This window comes from Globicephala melas, chromosome 4, assembly GCF_963455315.2.
Source record: "Globicephala melas chromosome 4, mGloMel1.2, whole genome shotgun sequence".
Taxonomy (NCBI): domain Eukaryota; kingdom Metazoa; phylum Chordata; class Mammalia; order Artiodactyla; family Delphinidae; genus Globicephala; species Globicephala melas.
In genome coordinates, this window is record NC_083317.1 from 116,908,154 (window position 1) to 116,932,171 (window position 24,018).

Here is a 24,018-nt window from a genome sequence, read left to right on the forward strand (position 1 = left end):
CAGGCTGGAAGAGGTCCTCACAGGAGCCCTGAGGTTTCATTATTATTACCTTCATGTTACAGGTAGGAAGGGACTGGAGTTTAGAATGATTATGCAACTCGTCCCAAATCACACACCTAGTAAATGGCAGAGTGAGAATTGGAGGTAGATCTGTTTGAAGTGAATACATTAGACTTCTTTGAACTTATTGGGGTACTTACTGAGGGAAAAGTATCCCAGCTGAATGGCTCTTCTATTGTCTACATTCCAAAGTAAAATTAATGTTCCTAAAAGAAAGAGGAAGGAAGTTATAGAATTTCGATAAAGGGACATCTGAAAACCCATTTAAGGCATCCTGTCCCTCTGCCTGATGGGTGAATCCTTCTACAGCAGCTGGTCTAGGTCACAGTGACAGGGAAGGTTATAAGGTTCTTACATACCCAGAGCGAAATGTGGGAGACTCTAGCGTCCAACAATTCCAGCCCGATTGGATCTCCTCACTTAGGTCAGAGAGCCCATCCCTAACTCCTCTCTCGTGAAACGCATCATGTCTGACATGCATCTTCTCCCCACTCCTTTCAACTGCTTCCCAAAGGGTGAGAGATGTGAATCCCTTCCTCATGGCTCTCTTGTAGGTGATTGCTCCACCCACCATGGTCCCTCTAGGCCTAGCTTTTCTGAATTTCTTCCAACATCTGCTGGTGACATAAAAATCTGCCAAAGCAGTGGGCGGTTTCCCCAGCTTCCTCTTACAACCCTCCGAAGGATTCACAAATGTGAAAAACGTTGTGATATGACAACCTGCATGGTTTTTTTGTTTGTTTGTTTGTTTTGCAGTACGCGGGCCTCTCACTGTTGTGGCCTCTGTCATTGCGGAGCACAGGCTCCGGACGCGCAGGCTCAGCGGCCATAGCTCACGGGCCTAGCCGCTCCGCGGCATGTGGCATCTTCCCGGACTGGGGCACAAACCTGTGTCCCCTGCATCGGCAGGTGGACTCTCAACCACTGCGCCACCAGGGAAGCCCCAGCCTGCATGTTTTGACCTGTGTAGAATTTAGCAACTGTTGCTTATAAGGAAAATATTTATAGCCTCATTTTTTTTAATGCAAAAAAGAAAACAAATTGCAAATATTTTGTTGATTTTTTAAATCAAGTAAATGGAAATATGCTCTCCTTATAAAAAAAACATTTTAAATATAATATTCCTCTCAGAACTGTATTTAGTTTATGTCCTTAAGTATGCATATTTATCTGTATGAACTCACAGAAAAAAATACACTTTGATCTTTTGTGTTTTAAAAAATAAATGAAGTACACTCATGATAGAAAAAAATATGCCACAATTAAAATGAAAGATGTAGACATCTAGGTAGTGATATATAAAGGTCTCTAAGCCTTGTAGTTCAGGAATAAAAACCAAGCTGCAGAACAATACATGCCATATTTGCTGCCTTAGTATTTCTAAGTGTGGGTTTCTAGACCTAAATCAAAGCGGCACTCTGACTGTTGAAACCACTGTGGCTTTCAAATTGTAAAGTCTCAACCAACACCTCATAGTAATAGATATCCCAATAGACGACGATCCACAGATCGATGGCAAATAAAGACTCCTACTCTTTTCCTCACTTTTGTAATCCTGGCCAAGGCACTCTATTTATTTGTCTCCCTAAAATTTAACATTTATTTCTCGACATCTCTGGGAGATATACAGAACAAAAAGAAGTGGTCCCTAATCTATTGGAGTTACAATCTATTCGGGGTAGAGAAAATACCACATAAAAATTTAAACAATGCAAACTAGTGTGTGGTTCATTGCCAGCTTTGATACAGCTGCTTGAAACTGAGGAGAGTTATTAGTTAGATCCGTTAGACAATAACTAGCTTGTCTAGGTATTAGAAAATTGTAATCTGTCTTCACTTTGTTCTTGCAAAATTGCATACCCACCAAGCTTTACGTAGCTTAGACAAGGTACCACAAGACTCACTTCACCACCCCCCATAAATAGTACCTCTGGCATACGAGCCTTAAGGTGTGTGCCCAAGTTGTTTTTCAGGAAAAGGAGTCACCTCTCATCCAGTTCAAACCTGTTGAGACCACCCTCACCTGGGCCTGCTCAAGTGTCTGATAGGTGACCTTTTGACATCAGAGGGCCAAAAACTCCACCCTCAGAACATACTAATGCCACAATTTTCTGAACATGTGTCCCATGAAGAAACACGAAGCTCATTTTTACCTGCGCAGAACGACAGTTACTTCACCTTTTTCCTACCTCCAATCACCTTCCCCCAAGTCTCAGACCACCCTGTTTCTTTATCCCTTAAATATCCCAAGCCCCTCGCCTTTGAGGAGGCAGATTTGAAACTTGTTCTTCTCTCTTCTTGCTTGACTGCTTCACGAAGAAACCTTTTCTTTGACGCAAACCTTGGTGTCTCAGCGTTTGACTTGGTGCCCATCGGGCAAATAAACCTGATTCGGTAACATAATGAATTGAGAAAGCGGGGGCTGTCTGTAGACTAGACTAGACTAGAGGTGATTCCTATAATCCAGAAATAGATAAGAATCGTTAGGGGTTGATGAATGATCTGGGTAGCCCATCTACCTGGTAATTCAACAAGGTCTTAATTGGCATCGTACACCGTGTCAAGAACCAGTATTCTCTATGTGTTGTGCAACATTTCACCTGGCCTGACTAATGAAAACTAAGTGCATTTGGAATGGAAATGACATATATGTAGATGAAGTGTTTGATGAGCTCTTTTGCAACCCTGATCTATGTAAACAAACACAAATAAAGGAAGAAAAACATCACTCAGTTAGCCTATCCAGGAGCAAGGTTTGAAAATGAAGATCCTTTTACCACTGACCTTTCTGGTTTTTATTAGTTCTCCAGGTTGGACAATAGAGAGGCACTACTACATAGGCATTAGAGAAACTACTTGGAATTATGCTCCTACTGGTAAATATATGCTCATTGTAATGCCTATTTCAGAAGATCAGTAAGTAATACCTTCACACTGAAAAAGCAGCTATCAGAAGCAAACGTTGATAATTATTATTCACTGATAAAATGCTGCTAAAGAATTTTCCATGATTGACCGTTTCAGGGCACATTTGCTATTAGAACCGCTTCCTTTGAATTTTTAGTATAAGCATGACATGGAAGACAGCTATTAATATAAATCAGAAATTGCTCCTTCCTGGGATTATTGCCACTCTTGCCCTCATGATGCATACTTCAGGGATTATCTCTAATTCTGTATTTATCATCGATTTTGTTTGAGTGGTGCTTAAGATGTAAAACAACACTTTTCCTTCTCATTGGAGTCTATGGCAGAGATTGTAAAATTGCAGGTCTCTTCTTGATTTCTCTGTTCAGATCATTGGGACAAGGGAATCTAGAGGTTATGAGTCGGGTTCTGATTTACTCTGCTTGTGCGCGAAATTGCCCCCAATTCTACCAACAAATCCACGAATCATTGAAATGTGTAAACAGTCTTAACTTGTAGGAATTGATCTGATGCTTGAGAGCTAAAATAACCTCAGTGTAGGGTTAGAAACCTTTCGTGGTTCAGTACAAAGAATTTGGTAAGTCATTTAAACCGAAATACCATGTATATTACTTGCTACATTTGCATTTGTTCTCTTCACCCAGAACTTCCAAACTTCTCCTTGCCTACTACCCTGTTTTTGACTCCTTCTAGATTTTCACCAGTGTCTGGGTTTGCTCTATAAAATTAGGCTGTAACGCTTCTTACTTCTAGTTTCAGTAGATTTAACACTGTTTTCTTTCAGGTCAAACATTGTTCAAGTTCTTGTTTGTTTGTTTGTTTACAGAGAGTTTCAGTCCCAAACATATCTGAAACAAAGCCAAGATAGGATAGGACCTGTTTATAAAAAGGCTTTGTATTTTGAGTACATGGATGATACCTTTCAAACGATCATTGAAAAACCATCCTGGTTGGGATTTTTAGGTCCAATCATGAAAGCAGAGACTGGAGATGTCATTTGTGTACATGTGAAAAATTTTGCTTCAAGAAACTATAGTTTCCATCCTCACGGAATCAACTGCACTAAAGAAAACGAAGGTAAGTGGGTCCCCTTTCCTTAGATTCCTGAGCTTTTGCTTGTGAAGAGCATGAGACCAAAACCTCAGGAAAAGCAAGGTAATCGTGAACTAGGAGTAGTTTGGGGTGAATGTAGACTTTTACTTCAGGTGTCTTTAATTTTTATATCCCAGATTGTTCTGTAATTTCTCATTTGAAATGAGTGGACCCTCCCCCCTGCACCCAGTGCAATTTCTGGAAAAGAAAACACACTTTTCTCATATGTAAATAAATAACTAATTGGGGGATGGATAGGAGACACTCATGAGCTAAATGTTAGGTTGGCAGAAATATTGTTCCGCCTTCATCTCATTTCCATTTCCTAGCGAATGAGGATTAGCTTCTTGGAAAACACCACTGTCAGGTGAAGTCACTATTTTCCAGACAGTAAGTATCTTCTCCCCTAAACATTCACACTCACAGCTGCCTGATGGTGTTGGAAAAAGGAAGGGAAGAGAAAGCTACCAAATAGGGTTTTGTGTTCAACATGGAGCAAGGTCGTCTCAAAAGATGATAAATGATAGGTTGGTCACGCTTCAAAGTCTTCTGTTGAATGAAGGAATGTTACCTATAATTATCAGATTCCAGCTTCCGGAGGTGGAGATCTGAAGCCAGATTCTAGGAGAGGAAGGAAAAAAAGAGAGCAAGACGCCAGCTTCAGACTAAGGTAGTAGTTCAGCGTAATATCAGCTATGCAGAAGGCCACTTCCCGATGCCTGTGGGCAGCTTGCAGATGACATGGAAGCTCTTGAGGCCCTGGGTCCCAAAGTCTGATTTGCAGCATAGAAAATACGGAGGGCAACTCAGGATCCTAGCTCTCTGTAGCCAAGATCTAGCACATAGTAGGTGCACAGTAAATATTCGTGGAATCTATCAATAAAGGTGATGCTAGTCTGTTAATATGCTGCCTGACTCATTCCAATTTAGTCTGGAAACTGGCCAAGCTGGCCATTCAGGTAGAAACCAAGTAAGGGGGATCTAGGGAGACAGGAGGCGGGAGAAAGGAAGGCGGAGATGCACACTTTATTCTAAAAATACAAATTAACATCCATTCGTGAGTTAATGGAGAAAGCGTGGGTCACATGCAAAACAGTGTCGTCCGGTGGTTACTGTGACAACACTGCAGGTTGTTTTCTAGGTGCTCTCTATCCTGATAACACTACAGGCCCACAAAAGGAAGATGACCGGCTAGAACCAGGGGCAGGGTATACTTACCGGTGGTTTGCAGAAGCAACTCAGGGGCCTTGTCCCAATGACAGTAACTGCATGACACGGAGGTACCACTCCCATGTAGAAACTCTAAAAGATGTGGCTTCAGGACTTCTTGGACCAATTCTGACTTGTAAAAGAGGTTACATTGTAAAAATCTCATTGTAGCAATAGAGCCAACCGGGATACGTGGGGTCTCCCTCGCTCGTCCAGTGGAATTTTGCTATCAAATGACCTCTCTTTGCCTGGCTTGACCTTGATTCTCCAGTCAAGAAAGTAACGTTGCCACTGGAACTCTGAGCTCTAGATGGCAATCTTGAGTCCAATGCCTCCATTCAAGTCCAGGAGTGCAGGTTGGACACTAGATGGTAGTCAAACCCAGTAATCGTCACCTTAGTCACCTTCACACAAAACTCTGTCACCCTTCTACAGGGAAGTGTTGAAACCACAGCATGGGAGGAAACAGGGAGATGAGAGGCTGTCTGCCTGTTCCTTGCATGCTCAGTTCCTTAGGTTTCTGTCTGTGGAGGTGCAAGATTTTCCTTTTACATTTTGAGTGGAATCAGTTAGAATCACCAGTTTATTTCATAGCAAAAAGAATTTCTGCAAAGAGGAAGTTTTGCTGTTTTGTTTCAGGAACCCTGGATAGAGACATGGAAAAAAATATCCACGAGTCTTACGTTCTGATGTTTTCTATAACTGGAAAACCGTAGCTGGTATATGAATGACAATATTAATATATATACTGAATCTGGCCAAGTTAATACTAGAGTTTCTAGCTTCTGGGAGAGAAATCTCATGTGCTGTAAGATTATAAAGAACTTTCTCATTCATTATATCCTATAATTCTAACTTCTATGATTCTATTTCCCTATGTTTGAGTTGGTTTAAATGAGTTTTTATTTCCCAGTTTTTTACCCCAGGTATGCTGGTTGATAGGCAAGTCATCTAGTAAATTCTCTCGGTTTCCAAAGTCTCATAGCAAGTAAAGTTAAACAGATGCATTTGTTTCTAACATCTGATATTGATCAAAATTAGGTGGTGACAGCAGAGCAAAGATGTAATTTTAAGGTAATAAAATATTATAGAAGAACAAAGACATAACTGACCAGATATCTTATGGAAATGTGTTTCTATGTAGAACCTTTCAGAAAAGATGCTCCTGTTATCTCAGTCACCTTTGTCCTTGTTTTCTTCTTCCAAGGACTTAGCTTCTTTCTATTCTTTTCCCCTTTTCACTGTTTCCCACTTTTTAGCTTACTTTTCCTCCTCTTGCCTCTAAATTTGTGTGCTCCTCAGCTTTAATCAGAAACAATGCTTATGGCCTCTTTTTTGGGAAAACAAATCAAGTCCTGTCGTAGATTATGCATGAGAACAATGATGATACTGCCAGGCTTATGTGATGAGAAAATGCATAGAATGTATACCATGTGGCCTTGATCTAACATGCCTGATAGGTTAATTTACATCTGTTTTCAGCAATAAATGGATACATGTATGGGAATCTGCCCAATCTCACCATGTGTGCAGAGGACAGGGTCAAGTAGTATTTTATCGGCATGGGAGGTGTGTTGGACACACACTCCATCTTTACCCATGGACAAACTCTGATCTCTCGGAATCACAGAAAAGACACCGTTACTGTCTTCCCTGCCTCAATGCAAGATGCCTTCTTAGTGGCCAAGGGTGCTGGAGAGTGGATGCTGGGCTGTCAGATACATGGTAGGGATTTATTCCTTTTACATAATACAGGGTCAGGGGACTCCCAGGGTTACGACCCATTACAAATGCATCATCTTTCAAATGGGGGAAACTGCCATTGGGGAGGTTATAAGATGGCCTTTTGGAAAGTCAGTGACACAGTTAGGACTAGAACCCACATCTCTGACACCTTTAACTTTATGGTAATAAACACTTTTAGGTATATAGGGACTATTTTTGTTGTTGTTTTTATAAAAAAGAAGTTTATATTCATTAGCTGGTAAACCTTACAAGAAAACCCTGAGTGTCAGACAGAGCATGTATTATTACACCTTTTTAAAATTATTATTTATTTATTTATTTTATTTTTTTTGCGGTACGCGGGCCTCTCACTGCCGTGGCCTCTCCCGCTGCGGAGCACAGGCTCCGGACGTGCAGGCTCAGTGGCCGTGGCTCAGGGGCCCAGCCGCTCTGCGGCATGTGGGATCTTCCTGGACTGGGGCACGAACCCGTGTCCCCTGCATCGGCAGGCAGACTCTCAACCACTGTGCCACCAGGGAAGCCCAGAGATCTGTATCTTTAAACAACCACCAGGGAAGCCCACACCTTTTTTCTAAATTGAGAAAACAAGTTCCAAGAGGTTAAAACACTTACCCAAAACCCTATGAGAGCCAGGAATTATGTAGGACAAAGTAATTCTAATCCAGTACCCAGTAAACCTACTTATTTTAGTTTATTTCCCTGTTCAATCACACTTCACATTTAATGATAGGAAGGCCTGTTATGAAGTTATTGATCTTCTCTATTCTTAAATATGACTAAATTCTACATATAATCATGTAAATGTTTTGTTTTATTTCTCAATCAGTAAACATGATTGTTACTAGAACTGAAGAATTTTTTTCTTTTTTTCTTTTTGTACAAAAATGGGGTTTACTGGGCTTCCCTGGTGGCGCAGTGGTTGAGAGTCCGCCTGCCGATGCAGGGGACACGGGTACATGCCCCGGTCCGGGAAGATCCCACATGCCGCGGAGGGGCTGGGCCCGTGAGCCATGGCTGCTGAGACTGCGCGTCCGGAGCCTGTGCTCCGCAACGGGAGAGGCCACAACGGTGAGAGGCCCGCGTACCACAAAAAAAAAAAAAAAAAAAAAAAAAAAATGGGGTTTACTTCTCTGAGAAAAACCTTTCTTTTTTCTAAGTCCCATACGTTGGTTAGCATCATACTTCAATTAATTATTTAAACAACTAAACAACAAGTATTTATTGGGATTTCCTAAGTGCTGTGTCCCTCCCAGAGTTGTGAGAAAAAGGAGACCCACACACAGCTATAATAACTCAACAGAGTTTAATGATAAAAAGGTTCTCACTTAGAAAGGAATATTGTTTTAACATACGTTTTAAAGGTTAAAAGGTACACTCAGCCCCACTCCTCCTATTTACCTCGTTTACAGATCTTGCCTTTAAATCAGGTCTTTCCTCCTCAACTCTGCAGAAAAATATAGGGTCAGCCTAGGCTCAGTTGTGAAAGCTTCTGAAAGTTGTTTGGCTGATGGACCCCATAGCCTTCCCCTGTGTTTCTTCTCTTCCTGTGACCTACAGTTTTGGGTGTTTTTGTTTGTTTGGTTTTGGTTTTTTGTTTTGTTTTGTTTTTAGGAATTACAAGAATACATGAATAGACTTGTTGGAAAGAAAGGAAGAAAAGAAAGAGGAAGGAGCCAGGGCAGGGGGCAGCGAAGGAGGGAGGGAGAATTTGGTGGCGGCAGCAGACAGAAAGAGTGAAAGTCTAATATGGTATCTGGGAGCCACCTCATAGGACCTCCAGAGAGTTGAGAATTAAAAAAGCCAGCTGATAAACTTGTGGTAGCTTCAAATTGGCCAAGGGGGAGTATTTACACTACCAAAATTATCAAAAAAAGAAAAAGAAGAATCAGATTTTGTGTTCACCTTTAGAGAAATGGTTTAAGAATAGACCGTTAGTCTAACCCCACCCCACTACCACCCCAGTTCCCTCTCCAGAGAATAATCCCTGTAAGCAAGTTTGCGTGAATACCTGTAAACCTGTTTACCATGCATTTTCATACAATATATATGAACATGTAGAAATAAAAAATGCACAGCTGTTGTTTTGTGTTTTGTTCTACATAAGTAGATCACACTGCATATAAGTTTTATGTAATTATATAACTTTAAAAAATAGGCTATTATTTTTATATAATAGGTTTTTCTTTATTCTGCTGCTTGCTTTCTTCACTCATCCATATGTCTTGAAATCTTTTCCATGATATTCCCTATACCTCTAACTTACTCTTTTAAGCAGTTGTATAGTTTTCCATATTTGAGACATAGCCTAATTTATTTAACCATTTGCCTACTGATAGATATTTAAATAGCTCTCACCTTCTTGGTTCACTAACTGTTATAGCTAACCCCTTTTTATGTCTATCTTTTTATGTATGTGCAAATATGTGTCTTGCTTAACTATGAAGAAGTGAAATTTTTTAATGGAAGGGTTTTTAATTTTAACAAATGCTGCCTAATTGCCTTCCAAAACGTCTGTGTTAATTTACTCTCCCATCAATGTCACTCTAAAATCAAAACACAGGACTGATGCCCTCATGGAAATGTACCTGCCTTGATTTTCTTCCTGCCTGCCAACTAGTTAATCTAATAAACCAACTAACTCATTAGTAATTAATGGTAACAATTTCAGACCCATAAGGGAAAATACTTTTGGCTAAACAGACTCTCGAATTCCTCTTGGTAGGCAGGTGCCGTAGTCATGTAGGAGCTGTTCCAATGCTTGTTATTATTCTCCACTAATATATGTTCCTCTAACATTCATCTTGGCCTCCTGAGTTTTATACTTGCTTCATACATTTCAGGTTTTTACACAGATTCCATAAAGAAAATACCTCAAATTTCTCAAAGGAAGGGGAAGTTGCAATGTTGTTGGCTACAATTTTTAAAATACATATGGACTAAGAAAAATGTTTTAATATTTTCATAACATTCTCTACTTGGGTTTACTGTTTTTCAGAGGGTATGCAGACCTTCTTCAATGTAAGGAGTTGCCAAAATCCTTCGACAGATGTTATTGGGACACAAGTTTTACGTTATTATATTGCTGCTGATGAAATTTTTTGGAACTCTGCTCCATCTGGTAGAGATTTCTTCACTGGAAATAATTTAGCAGCAGCTGGAAGGTAATGATTCAGCAATTAAAATATTTATAGTTAAATAAAGATAATTGGACTTTTTCATAACCTAACTACTCCTGAAAAGATTTAGGTATCTATAATAAAAAGATACCGATAACATAAAGGTAGGAAAATAATTATAACAATTATTGGAAAATATTCAGCCTAAGGATCATTGCTACACAAAGGTTTTCTCTAAAAGCCTTGGAAGCAACTGCCAAGAAAAACATACTGCTTATCTTTTTCTTAGAGCTAAATTTTAAAAGGGATTTATTTTATAATTATGAGATATTTAACAGCACAGTGGATGGTGTTATCAGCTGTGTTGTTAACTATCTCATAATTATAAAATAATTTTTGTACAATAGCAAGAGCAATTTTACAAAAATTCAAAAATATTCCTCATGTGTAATTGGTACTTTCCTGCTAAGATCTGAGGGTATAATTAATAATTTCTTATGACATCCTTAAATAATTTTATATAAATATTTTTTACTCAATAACACCTAAGGATATATTACCAACTTTAATAACCAAAAACTAAGACTAAAATACATTACTGTGACATTGGCATTTAAAAGCGCACAAAAAGTTTTTCTGATGGCCCATCTGCTAAATATATTTACCAGTTTGAAGATTACAGGCGTTTTCATTCTTTTGGTCTATTGAATGAAAGTTTTATGTCAGAAAATATCAAGTTCTATAACCACCAAAAAATAATGTTTCCCGTAGTACTTTTTTTCTAATTTACTCACAGAAAATTTAAGAAAACTAAGAATGTTATATCAGGCGAATATTTTCTCTTCTTACATTTTAAGCTCATCAGTAAATTCAATCTATGTAGTGGAAATTTTGTATTAATTGTGAAAAGGCTATCTAGGCGTAGAGCAAAAATTAGATTCAACTCTTATTTTATATTGACTAAAATAAGTATGAATTAATAGATTCTTTTGGCTTGCATGATTCTCCTGACTATGAAATTTGATGATGTCTCAGCATTGCAAGCCATCACTCCTTACTAGGGAACACTTTTTCTCCGGGGACTCCATTTTGTGTTATTATAATAGAATTAAAAAGTCAAGAATGACATCTCTCATCTCAATACTATAGCATCTCAGCACAGTTGTTTTAAAAGCAATGTTGGTTACTACCTAGCTTAAAAAAAAATCAGACAAGTGTTTTTAAAATTTTATTCCAAAAGAAGATGTGTAGATAAACTAGTAGGTAGTATACAGACAGACACTTGTATACACATGTATAGACAAAAGACTGAAAAAATATCCATGGAAAATGTTGACAGTGGTTATATAGAGATGGTGGGATTATGAAGATTTTAACTTTCTTTGTCATATTTTTCTTTATTTTCCAAATTTTCTACAATGAGTATGCATTGTTTTTATAAATAAATTACAAGTACTTTAAAACAGATGCATGTAGGTTCTTGCTTTCTTTTCACATGATCACTGTAAATTTAAATGTTCTTTGTGTATCTACTTTCTCTGTACAGTGAATCCCGGCTCTATTTTGAACAAGGCCCAAACAGAACTGGAGGAATTTACAAAAAACTAATTTACTTTGAATACACAGATGCTTCCTTCCAAACACAGAAGGCAAAAGCAAATCACCTCGGACTCCTTGGTAAAATTATTTCATAGCTTGTGGGGTTATAAACGCCATTTATACATATTCTGTACCATCAAAAGAATATTCGCCAGTTTACAGTTTTAGAGATTTTATCTCTCATCACTGACTGTAGCCCTGAGAAGATGGATGTTCGTGCTGACGGGGAGAAACTTTTACTTTTCTTGGCTCCTCATCAACCTCTTGGGCTTTGCAACCCCTGGAGGGAGATCTATTCTATCCAGTTCCCAGTGCTTTTGAGTGGGCTCTTATCTTTATTTTGTTTTCTCTAGGATCCTGGCCAAATGTACTAAGATAAATAACCAAATAGGACCCTCTAGATTCCTTTATTATTTATACAAAAAAAAAACACCCTTTTTAGCAAAGGAAAAACAAGCATAGTGTTTGAGAAGGTAGAATTGCCACGGGAGGCAAAGAGTCGCTTTACTTCACTAGCATCTAACGTCCACGAAGTCTCTTCAAGGCTCTGATTTTAGTAATTATAGCACAAGTTTAAGGAGAGTTCTTTCTGCTTAGTTCATCTCTGTTTCAGAATTTTTAGAGCCACAGATTCAACCTGCCTCCAGATAGAAAGAAGTTTTATAACAAATTATATACCTCCAGTTCTTGGCTTGGGTTGAAAGGGAGAGAGAGTAAAATGAACGGTCTTTACTTTGTGAGAGAGATAATTGCCCTGGGTCAATAAAGATGCCTTGCAGCTTCTCCCAATCCTCCACTAGGCTTAAAGGGGAAAAGAATAAAAGGCTTAAATGATGAGGTTGGTCAAGAAAGAAAATAAAGTGTTCCACTTCTAAATTGAGTGTTTTCATAGGCATTAACTGATGCTCATCGAAGTAAGTTTTCTAGAGCTGGAGCTTATACAACTCTAGATGACTTAAAGGCAAAACCATGTGCCATAAACCAGCAAAGGTCCATTTGTTAAAAGTGTTTTCATTTCATTTGGCTGCATGTTAAGGAAAAGAATAAGTCACTGTGTATATACTTAAGGGGACAGATGACTCATCATTTAAAATAAATAACAACTATCCACACATTTTCCTTTTTCTATTTCCTAGGTCCCATAATATTTCTTAGCCCTGGCGAGAAACTCTATGCTGTCTTTAAAAACAATGCCTCAAGGCCGTATTCTATTCATGCTCATGGGGTGAAAACAAACTATTCCACTGTTGCTCCAACACAGCCAGGTAACTGCTTTGGGAGAAAGAAAAGTCCCAAAGATTTCATGCAGGACTGTGAGGCTAATGTTTGCTCTTTTTTTCCTGTTTTTGTTGGTTTGTTGGTTTTGTGGAATACCTACTATATGCCATGCCATATATTTTTTTAATTGAAGTACAGTTGATTTACAATATTATATTAGTTTCAGGTGTACAACATAGTGACTCAAAATTTTTATAGATTATACTCCATTTATAGTTATTATAAAATACTGGCTTTATTCCCTGTACTGTACAATACAATATATCATTATAGCTTATTTATTTTATACATAGTAGTTTGTACCTCTTAATCCCCTGCTCTTATTTTGCCCCTCCCCACTTCTCTCTCCTCACTGGTAACCACTATTTTGTTCTCTATATCCATGAGTTTGTTTCTTTTTTGTTATATTTACTAGTTTGTTTTATTTTTTACATTTCACATATAAGTGATATTATAGTATTTGTCTTTCTCTGTCTGAGTTATTTTACTAAACATAATACCCTCCAGGTCCATCCATGTGGTTGCAAATGGCAAAATTTCATTCTTTGTTATAGTGAGTAGTATTCCATTGTGTGTGTGTGTGTGTGTGTGTGTGTGTGTGTGTGTATAACATCTTCTTTATCTATTCATCTGTTGAAGGACATTTAGGTTGCTTCCTTATCTTGGTTATTATAAATAATGTTGCTATGAACTTTAGGGTCCATGTATATTTTCAAATTAGTATTTTCACTTTCTTTGGATATATATCCATGAGTGGAATTGCTGGATCATATGGTAGTTCTATTTTTAGCTTTTTGAGGAACCTCCATACTGTTTTCCATAATGGTTGTTCCAATTTACAAACAAAACCTAAAGTTAGGGCTTCCCTGTTGGCACGGTGGTTGAGAGTCCACCTGCCGATGCAGGGGACACGGGTTCGTGCCCCGGTCTGGGAGGATCCCACATGCCGTGGAGTGGCTGGGCCCGTGGGCCATGGCCACTGGGCCTGCGCGTCCGGAGCCTGTGCTCCGCAACGGGAGAGGCCACAACAGTGAGAGGCCCGCGTACCGCAAAAAAAAAAAAAAAAAAAATGCCTATGATATTCCTAGAACCATGACAAGTGTTGTGTGGAGATGAAAAGAAACCAGAGTTATCTTTCAGGGGCTACATCTACATAAATGATAATATTATAAGGCGTCAAATTAAGTGGACTTTATGGTAACATTTCTATAATGATGATTATAGCTAACCTTTATTAAGTCCTTATGTGCCAGATGCTATGCTTAGTATTTTGCATGGCTTTCTCATTGAACCCATACAACTTTCCTATGAAAGAGGTACTATTTTATCACCATTTTATAGAGAAATGGAGGATTAACAAGGTAAAGAACTTTCCAACAAGCAGGAAGTGTTAAACGTAGGATTTGAACCTCTGGCTCTGACTCCAGAGCCCCTCACTCTTAGCCTCTTCAGAAAGTTGCTTCCCTTAAGAATGATCCTATTTGGGACTTCCCTGGTGGCGCAGTGGTTAAGAATCTGCCTGCTAATGCAGGGAACACAGGTTCAAACCCTGGTCCGGGAAGATCCCACATGCCGCGGAGCAACTAAGCCTGTGCACCACAACTACTGAGCCTGTGCTCTAGAGCCCACGAGGCACAGCTACTGAGCCCACGTGCCACAACTACTGAAACCCGCATGCCTAGAGCCTGCTCTCCACAACAAGAGAAGCCACCGCAACGAGAAGCCTGCACACTGCAACGAAGACCCAACACAGACAAATAAATAAATAATTAAATTTATTTAAAAAAAAAGATTTATCCTACTTGTACCACAGAACCTGGTACCATCAGCTGTCAACTCTAGCCACTCACTCCAAACCCATCACAGATGGACTCAAATAGTCTTCCCCTCCCCTTGAGGTTAAACTTAAGTACTCCAGCAATGATGCAGCTGCTGGTCTGTATTCCCTGGAACATCTAGGGACAGCAGAGCAGCCCCCTGGGGTTACTAACTGGGTCTTGGGACAAGCCAGCCAGTCACTTCCTATTCCCTAAGGCTGTGGTTTCCTTCGGTGCCAGGGCTCCAGGTACATATGGTACATTTACTAATACCTTGGACATTGTCAGTTCTTAGTTAAAATTGTTTCATATTGTTCTCCAAATTTTCTGACATCTTAGAAATGTATCTATGTCATGTATATCATTGTCACTTTAGATGCAAAATTAATTTCCCTAAATAGCAATGACTCAAGTGGGAGAAGGCTCAGCCTTCCCCCTACCTTCTAATATCTCCAGGGAGTCTTGAGAGCCTAAGTTTCTTCTAGCCATCTCCAACTCTCATTTCCTGTTTCTGCTCAGTTTTCTGGCTTCTCACCTCCTGTGGCTGGTATCTCCTCATGTCTCTGTGCAGCTCCAAATTGGAACACACCCCCATTTCTTAGGACTCACCTAACCAAGCGCAAAATCAAGGCCATTGTGGGTCATAGACTTCAAGTGAAATTTGGGGGGTAAATAAGAGGGTTTTTATTATTATTATTACACAGTGAAAGCATCACCATTTGTTGTTACCATTTGACATTAAATGCCCTTGTCTTTAATTATCCCTCCGCTATGCATGGCTGAGAACCTCTGGCTCTCCTGCTTTTTATTCTCACCCTCAAGACTTCTTTCTCTGTATTCTTCCTCTCCACATTCTCTTGGCTTCTCTCCTCTCCTCACATTATTCTAGACCCCATCTTGAGCTGCACTCTCCAACACATCCCCCATCCTCCAAGTACCTCCCATATTATTATACAGAGAAATTCATCTCCCTCTTACTCTCTTTCTAATCTAACCTAGCCAGGCCCTGGGCTTTATTTATCAAAATCAAGGTAGCCCACAGATGAGATAGAAATTGGCCACTAAAGCCCTCAGCCCTCAGGCCCAACCCCAGAATGCAGAGGTAACTCCACTTCTTCCTGTAACCATGAGTTTTCCTGATAGCTACATCTAGAGAAATGATCATCATCATATCACCAACATCCCTAGTTAGAAATATTTCAGTTAAAACCTTTGGGATTTGTGAAACCGATGTTCTCTGAAATCTAGAGCATTCTGTGTGAGACGCTGACAAGGTACCTAACACCGATACGGACACAGGCATCCTGTTAGAGCGAGATGTTTTCTCTGTGGCCTGTCACTAAAAAGTTCCGGGACTTCCTTCTCCAAACTCTCAGTTGTATTCGGAGGAGAGGTGCAGTGATACCTAATGCATTCTAATCGTCATCTGATGAAGTACATAGAAATGAGGAGTTACAGCAAACAGTAAGGTGTGTAAATGACTGATACCTCTTATAAGCTATTTAATTGTGTTTTGTCTTTTTGTTGAGGATTCGGGAGAGTACCACTGATGTTTATGACCTTCCTCCTGGGATCTATCAAACTGTAAAAATGTATCCAAGAGATGTTGGAATCTGGTTATTTCATTGTCTTATCAGTGTTCACATTGGGGCTGGAATGGGAAGCACTTACACTGTAATCGAGTGAAAAGGTACGCCAAATTAATTAGAAGTGATGCTATTTAAATAAACCCAGTGTTTATATAAGGATATCTGATCCACTGGACATTTGCATGATGTGACACACCACTCATTCATTCAAAGACTACTGTTTTGACAGGACCAAGATAATCTAGCTTTATTTTCTTTACCAAATTTAGATAACTATATCTGATCTGATAAAAGATACTTTAGAATTAAATGTAATTTCTAGATTCCTACAATATATGCATGAGGATTTGAACAGATAATTCATAGAAGATGAAGTACAAATGACTATTGAACCTATAAAGATATCTAAACTTGCTCATAATCAAATCACTTAAAATTGCATTTAAACAACAGTAAGATACTTTTTGAATGAGAAAGCCAACAATTTGGCAAAGTTTTTTTTTTTTTTTTCCAGTGACAGTATCAATAACAGTGAGGTGAGAGGGTGCAATGCACATACTTTGGTGGAACTATATACTGTTTCCACAGCTCTGGAAAGAAACTAAATAACGATTCTAATAATTTTATTTTCACATTCAAGTGACATTTTATTTCCTCTCATTCCCATCTCCCCTTTCTCCAATAAATTTTATTAGCAACTTCAGTATGAAAATAGTGTCTTTGTTACTGAGATTTTCATCAGTTCCTTAGTTACTTAGACTGTTCATGAAGTCATTTTTATCCTTTTTTGACAGAATGATTTTAATATTTTGACTCAGTAATTTTTTTTTTTTTCCTGTACGCGGGCCTCTCACTGCTGTGGGCTCTCCCATTGCAGAGCACAGGCTCCGGACACGCAGGCTCAGCGGCCATGGCTCACAGGCCCAGCCAGTCCGCGGCATGTGGGATCTTCCCGGACTGGGGCACGAACCCGCGTCCCCTGCATTGGCAGGCGGACTCTCAACCACTGTGCCACCAGGGAAGCCCTTGTGGTTTTTTTAATAGTGATATCTTGTAGGCAAAATAATAACCCCCAGAAAGATGTCCACAGCCTAATCCCTGGAACCTGTGAGTATATTATCTTAGATGGCAATGGTGAATTAAGGTTGCAGATGGAATTAAAGCAAGCTAATCAACTAACCTTGAGATAAGGAGATTTTCCAAGATTATCATGGTGGGTCCTTAATAGTAGAAGAGGAGGCAAAAGAGGTCAGAGTGATGCAATGTAAGAAAGACTCAACCTGCCATTGTTGGCTTTGAAGATGGGAGGGGGCCATTAACCAAGGATTGTGGGCAGCCTCTAGAAACTGGAACAGGCAGCAAATAGCTTCTCCCCTAGAACTTCCTAAAAGAAACAGTCCCACTGACACCTTGATTTTAGCCCAGTGACACACATGTCAGATTTCTGGCATACAGAACTGTAAGATAATAAATTTATGTTGTTTTAAGCCACTAAGTCTGTGGCCATTTGTGACAGCAGCAATAAAAAACTAATGCATCTATCTAATTGGTTGCTGTGAGAATTAAAGGAGATAAAATTTATAAGGCTTTTACACAGTGCTGGCATACAGTAACCATCTAATAATTATGAATGACTATTATTATAGTTAACATTCATTTGTTCTTTCTATATTTATTAAGCTATGTGTCAAGCACTATGCTAAGTGCTTCGGATTCAATAGAAAACAAGGCATAGTTATTTGTCCCAAGGAGGCCCAGTCTGAGGAGAGAGTCACATAAATAGTTAATTCTGAAATGAAACATGTATTAATTATGTTTTTAATTTTCAATATTTGATGGTGCTTTGACATCTTTGGGGGACCGTACTAGCTGGGGAGAGACTGCCACTCCCAGAGCTAGTTAATTCCTAGAGATTATAAACGACTTGTTGGTGAGCCAGACTTTTATACACAAACCTGCCAATCCCAAGTCCATATTGCCAACAGCCTCCTTTATCTAGATTTCATACACCAAGCCAATGCTTCCCTTGCCCTAAATCAACCTGAGACAAGTACCAGACAAATACAGTCCCTATGCCTCTAGAACCTGCTGGAATTGTTCAAAGTAGCCAATCCTAAACCGTCCCTTGTGCCCTGCCTTGCCTTTTTCATAGAAACCGCAATGAATGCTGTGGCCTCCTATGCTTTCCCCTGGTTCCTGCTTCTGAACAATTTTGGTGCCTCTTCGTGTGCCGTGTGACACGTCTGCCTCTCATTTCTAGGGGGAACTAACTGTGAGTCACAATGAACTTTTCTTTCAGTGGTGTTGGCCTCTTCGTGTCATCACTCAGTCACCTTTTATAAATTAAGACCAGGGCACAAATCAAAGTGCTAAGTTCTGCACTGAGTATATTAGCCCGGCATGGAATAGAAGCAAGAGGGAATCCGTCTGGAAAGACAAGGGAGGAAGACATTTCGAGAAAGTCACCAAGTGATGTTCTTGTAATCAAACCTTGTGAATGCTATTCTTTAATCTTTTGCAAAACTAATTCTAGTATTGTGGTTCTTTTTCATTGTTAATAACTCATATGCTTTGATTTCTACATCATTCAAGGGAAGCGAAAGAACAGGAATGAAGGAGTAATTGAAATCCTTATGCCATTAAAAAAAATCCCCTTTCAATACCACTGTAGACATCAATACCATCAAGGCTTTTGCTAGATTAGAGTTTTGGCTTTCTCTCTTCCTCTGCCTTTGACTCCTTTACCTGACAGAAGGTGATGAGCAGGACCTTGACCCACTAATGGGCAGCCAAAGGGCATGGAGCGATCAAAGACCTACCTGCACGCTCATTCCCAGCACAGTCCTGAACTGATCAATAGTGGAGAAGGGGCTCAGCCAACTCGCACTGCACTAGGTCAGGTCAGGGACTCATTATCAAAGTTCTGTACGTGACCACAATCACTGATGAAATTCCAGAGTTACACAACTTCCTGTGAAAAAGATAGCTCCGTGGTGGTCTGACTGGTCACGGCCAGAACGACCTGCTCTTTTATAGTCAATGTCTCCTGCTGTCACAAAGTGAAGCACTGTTCTGGGTGGTTCCTTTCTGATGTCATGGAGTAGAGGTTTAGAGCCAGTTCTCATGGGTCAACAAGAAACAAATTAGAGAGTATAAGCAGGAATATTGGAGGTAATGAGAGACTGCATATTGCCAGAGAGAAATAAAGCTGGAGCAATATTCTGAAAAGAAGACTGCTTCCTTTTTTTTATTCATTACCAGTCATTTAGAATCTCGATTGCTAAATGCAGAGACGACCTACCCAGTCCAGAAATCTTTAAGCCGACAAGAAAAGAAACTGTGGAAAATGGTTAAAACTTGTGATATGTGGGACTTCCCTGGCTGTCCAGTGGTTAGAACTCCACGCTTTCACTGCCGAGAGCCCGGGGTCAATCCCTGATCAGGGAACTGAGATCCCAAAAGCTGTGTGGTGCAGCCGAAAAAAAAAAAAAGTAACCAAAAAAACTTGTGACATGTAACTTTACCTGGGTTACTAAACAGTTAACTCGGGCATATAGTAATTATGTATAACAAGCTACAAAGTTATACCCTGGGGTTCTGAGGTGAAAACCTTCTGATAGACACAGCTAAGAGGAAGGGTGTTTGGTCTGGTCTAGATTCCTCTCTTCTCTTTCCCAAAATACTTTAAGTAAGCTGAGCCTCTCCCGGTGGCTGGATCCACCTTCTTGTCTCACCCCAGTCTATGCTGAGGGCAGAAATTCTCAAATGCAGCATTATTCTAAGTTCACTTTTAAGTATCAACTCTGGAATCACTGTAAGGAGGTTCTTAGTGTTCACTCTGTCCACGACTAGCTGCTTATTAACCTTCAGTGACGTGTCCCTCTTATTGACAGAGTCCTGAGGCTCACAGCCCTCTCCCCACTTCCTGCCACAGAGCAGCTACGTGCCTTTTCATGGGAAGGTCAACTGTCTCAAAACAGGACAGAAATATGACTTCATGACTCTTCCTGTATTACACCATAAAATGTTTACTTGCACTGGTCAGGGATGTTACTGTTTATCCATTTCATTTCACCACAAATGTGAGTGTTATAAGTATATATTCTGGAGCCATCAGCTCAGTAACTATCTGAGCATTTGTGTGTGGGGGTTAGAATTTTCTGGAAAATGTGACTTCGGGGATTGTTGCTGTGCTCTGGTCACTGTCCTTCCATCCCACAAGGCTGAGTTTGAACATGGAGAAAATGAGTAAGAAGAAAATGCCTGGAGGGATCCCTGGTGGTGCAGGGGTTAAGAATCTGCCTGCCAATGCAGGGGACAGGGGTTCGAGCCTTGGTCTGGGAAGATGCCACATGCTGGGGAGCAACTAAGCCCGTGCGCCACAACTACTGAGCCTGCGCTCTAGAGCCTGCGTGCCACAACTACTAAAGCCCGCACACCTAGAACCCATGCTCCGCAACAAGAGAAGCCACTGAGATGAGAAGCCTGCGCACCACAACGAAGAGTAGCCCCTGCTCGCTGCAGCTAGAGAAAGCCCATGCGCAGCAACGAAGACCCAACACAGCCAAAAATAAAAATAAATTAAATAAATAAATTTTAAAAAACATAAAAGAAAATGCCTGGAAACTTGCTGGCTGTTGGATGACAGAGGGAATGAAAAGTGTCCACGTGACTCAGAAGTTACCTTGAGACCAAAAAAGGAGGCAGACAGCTCCATATAACCAATGGATCCATTTATTACAGGATAATTTACTTGCTGAATAGGATTAGGTGGACAAGAATCCAGAGGCATCTGCAGCAGCTGCTCTCTGCACCGCCGAGGGGCCGTTGGGACAATTTTATAGTTAACTTATGGTATGTGGGTAGATGCTTGGAAACAGGAAGCACATTCCTAAGTCAAGATTTATGAATTAGTAACTAGTTTCATGGTTTGCCAGGAATATGTCAGTGAAGGTCTTCATTACTGGAGGCTAACAGAGCACAGAGGCCACCTGGACCTAACGGTCATTAACCAATATCTATTTACTACCAAGCCCTTGTTGAAAGAGAAGCGATTTCCCATGTACTACAGTCCTGAGTAGGGTCAGTGGAAGGACAGGAGGAACTGGATGAGCCCAAGATGGCATCAGTTATGACAACAGCCGTACACTCCACCCCCAACAACTTGATGGCTCCACAATCTTATCTGTCATTCTTCCCTGTAGACCCTAGGGCCAGACATCCAGGGTGGCTTGCATTCCAAACCCATAGCAACAAGGTGAGCAGCAGCAAGAACAAAGGATTCCCACTAAACATAAAAGAATACTAAGAACTACGCTTCCCCATTTACCTAGGAGAGAAGTAAGTCAGAGGTAGAAGCATCAGCAAAGGAAACCATTTGATTACTGACTGTTTTCACACAGGACAGTAAATCAGTTACGTTGGATTCCTATGCAGGCATATATGTACAGCATTCCTGTCCAATGAAGGTACAAGTTTTGGTAGCCTTCCAGAAGCCCCAGGTTAAGCTGTGCAGGTTTCTGGCACAGAACATGGGGCCCCAGTCTGAGGTCTGCTGAGGTCCAAAGCCACAGCAGCCCTCACAACTTTCCATTGCATAGCCTTGGGGCCAGTTGTCCCTCCCGACAGCTTTGAGAAAAATGCATATGTCTAGACCCCTGCGTGATAAACTCTGACAGACACCAAAGTTTGAAAGTCATTGCTTTAGCTTCACTCCGATTAAAGAAAATACACTTGCCAAAATGACTGCATTCTCTTTTCAGTATAGGATAGGACTGGCTTAAGATGGCAGAGTAGAAGGTTGTGCGCGCACTCCCTCTTGCAAGAGCACCAGAATCACGATTAACTGCTGAACAATCATTGTCAGGAAGACACTGGAACTCACCAAAAAAGATACCCCACATCAAAGACAAAGGAGAAGCCACAATGAGACGTCAGGAGGGTGTAATCACAATAAAATCAAATCCCATAACTGCTGTCTTCAGGTGGGAGACTCACAAACTGGAGAACAATTATACCACAGAAGTCCACCCATTGGAGTGAAGAGTCTGAGCCCCCCCATCAGGCTTTCCAACCTGGGGGTCCAATGATGGGAGGAGGAATTCCCAGAGAATCAGACTTTGAAAGTTAGTGGGATTTGATTGCAGGACGTTGACAGGACAGGGGGAAACAGAGACTCCACTCTTGGAGGGCACACACAAAGAAGTGTGCACATCAGGACCCGGGGGAAGGAGCAGTGACCCCATAGAAGACTGAACCAGACCTACCTGCAAGTGTTGGAGAGTCTCCTGCAGAGGTGGGGGTTGGCTGTGTCTCACTAAGGGGACCAGGACACTGGCAGCAGAAGTTTTGGGAAGTACTCCTTGGCGTGAGCCCTCCCAGAGTCTGCCATTAGCCCCAGGAAAGAGCCTGTAGGCTTCAGTGCTGGGTTGCCTCAGGCCAAACAACCAACAGGGAAGGAACTCAGCCCCACCCATTAGCAGACAAGCAGATTAAAGTTTTACTGGGCTCAATAACCCACAAGACCACATCAACACCCAGCTCTACACACCACAAGTCCCTTCCATCAGGAAGCTTGCACAAGCCTCTTAGATAGCCTCATCCACCAGAGGGCAGACAGCAGAACCAAGAGCTACAATCCTGCAGCCTGTGGAACAAAAACCACATTCACAGAAAGATAGACAAGATGAAAAGGCAGAGGACTATGTGCCAGATGAAGGAACAAGATAAAACCCCAGAAAAAAAATTAAATGAAGAGGGGATAAGCCACCTTCCAGAAAAAGAACTCAGAATAATGGTAGCGAAGATGATCCAGGACCTCAAAAAAAGAATGGAAGCAAAGATTGAGAAGATACAAGAAATGTTTAACAAAGACCTAGAAGAATTAAACAACAAACACCTAGAATAATTAAAGAACAAACAAACAGAGATGAAAAATAACTGAAATGAAAAATACACTAGAAGGAATCAATAGCAGAATAACTGAGGCAGAAGAACGGATAAGTGACCTGGAAGACAGAATGGTGGAATTCACTGCTGTGGACCAGAATAAAGAAAAAAGAAAGAAAAGAAATGAAGACAGCCTAAGAGACCTCTGGGACAACATTAAATACACCAACATTCACATTATAGGGGTCCAAGAAGGAGAAGAGAGAGAGAGAAAGGACCCAAGAAAATATTTGAAGAGATTATAGTCAAAAACATTGCTATCATGGGAAAGGAAATAGCCACTCAAGTCCAGGAAATGCAGAGAATCCCAGGCAGGATAAACCCAAGGAGAAAAATGCTGAGAAACATAGTAATCAAATTGGAAAAAATTAAAGACAAAGAAAATTATTAAAAGCAACAAGGGAAAAATGACAAAAAAAAATATACAAGGGAACTCTCATAAGGTTAACAACTGATTTCTCAGCAGAAATTCTACAAACCAGAAGGGAGTGACACGATATATTTAAAGTGTTGAAAGGCAAGAACCTACAACAAAGACTACTCTGCCCGGCAAGGATCTCATTCAGATTCAATGGAGAAATCAAAAACTTTACGGACAAGCAAAAACCAAGAATATTCAGCACCACCAAACCAGCT

The 24,018-nt window shown here is 40.4% G+C and overlaps 1 long non-coding RNA gene across 2 annotated transcripts in view; it reads right to left on the reverse strand.

Annotated features, from left to right (window-relative positions):
* Positions 1-227: 227 nt before the first annotated feature.
* LOC138842678 (uncharacterized) overlaps positions 228-24,018 on the reverse strand; it is a 33,759-nt gene continuing 9,968 nt past the window's right edge. Inside the window, exons 1-3 of one of the 2 annotated variants that reach the window (XR_011377438.1) lie at positions 22,701-22,743; positions 5,299-5,418; positions 228-266 (exon numbers count right to left, since the gene is read on the reverse strand). This is a non-coding gene — a long non-coding RNA (uncharacterized lncRNA). Of the gene's footprint in view, positions 267-5,298; positions 5,419-22,700; positions 22,744-24,018 lie in introns of those variants that run through there. The other variant, XR_011377437.1, reaches the window with a different exon arrangement.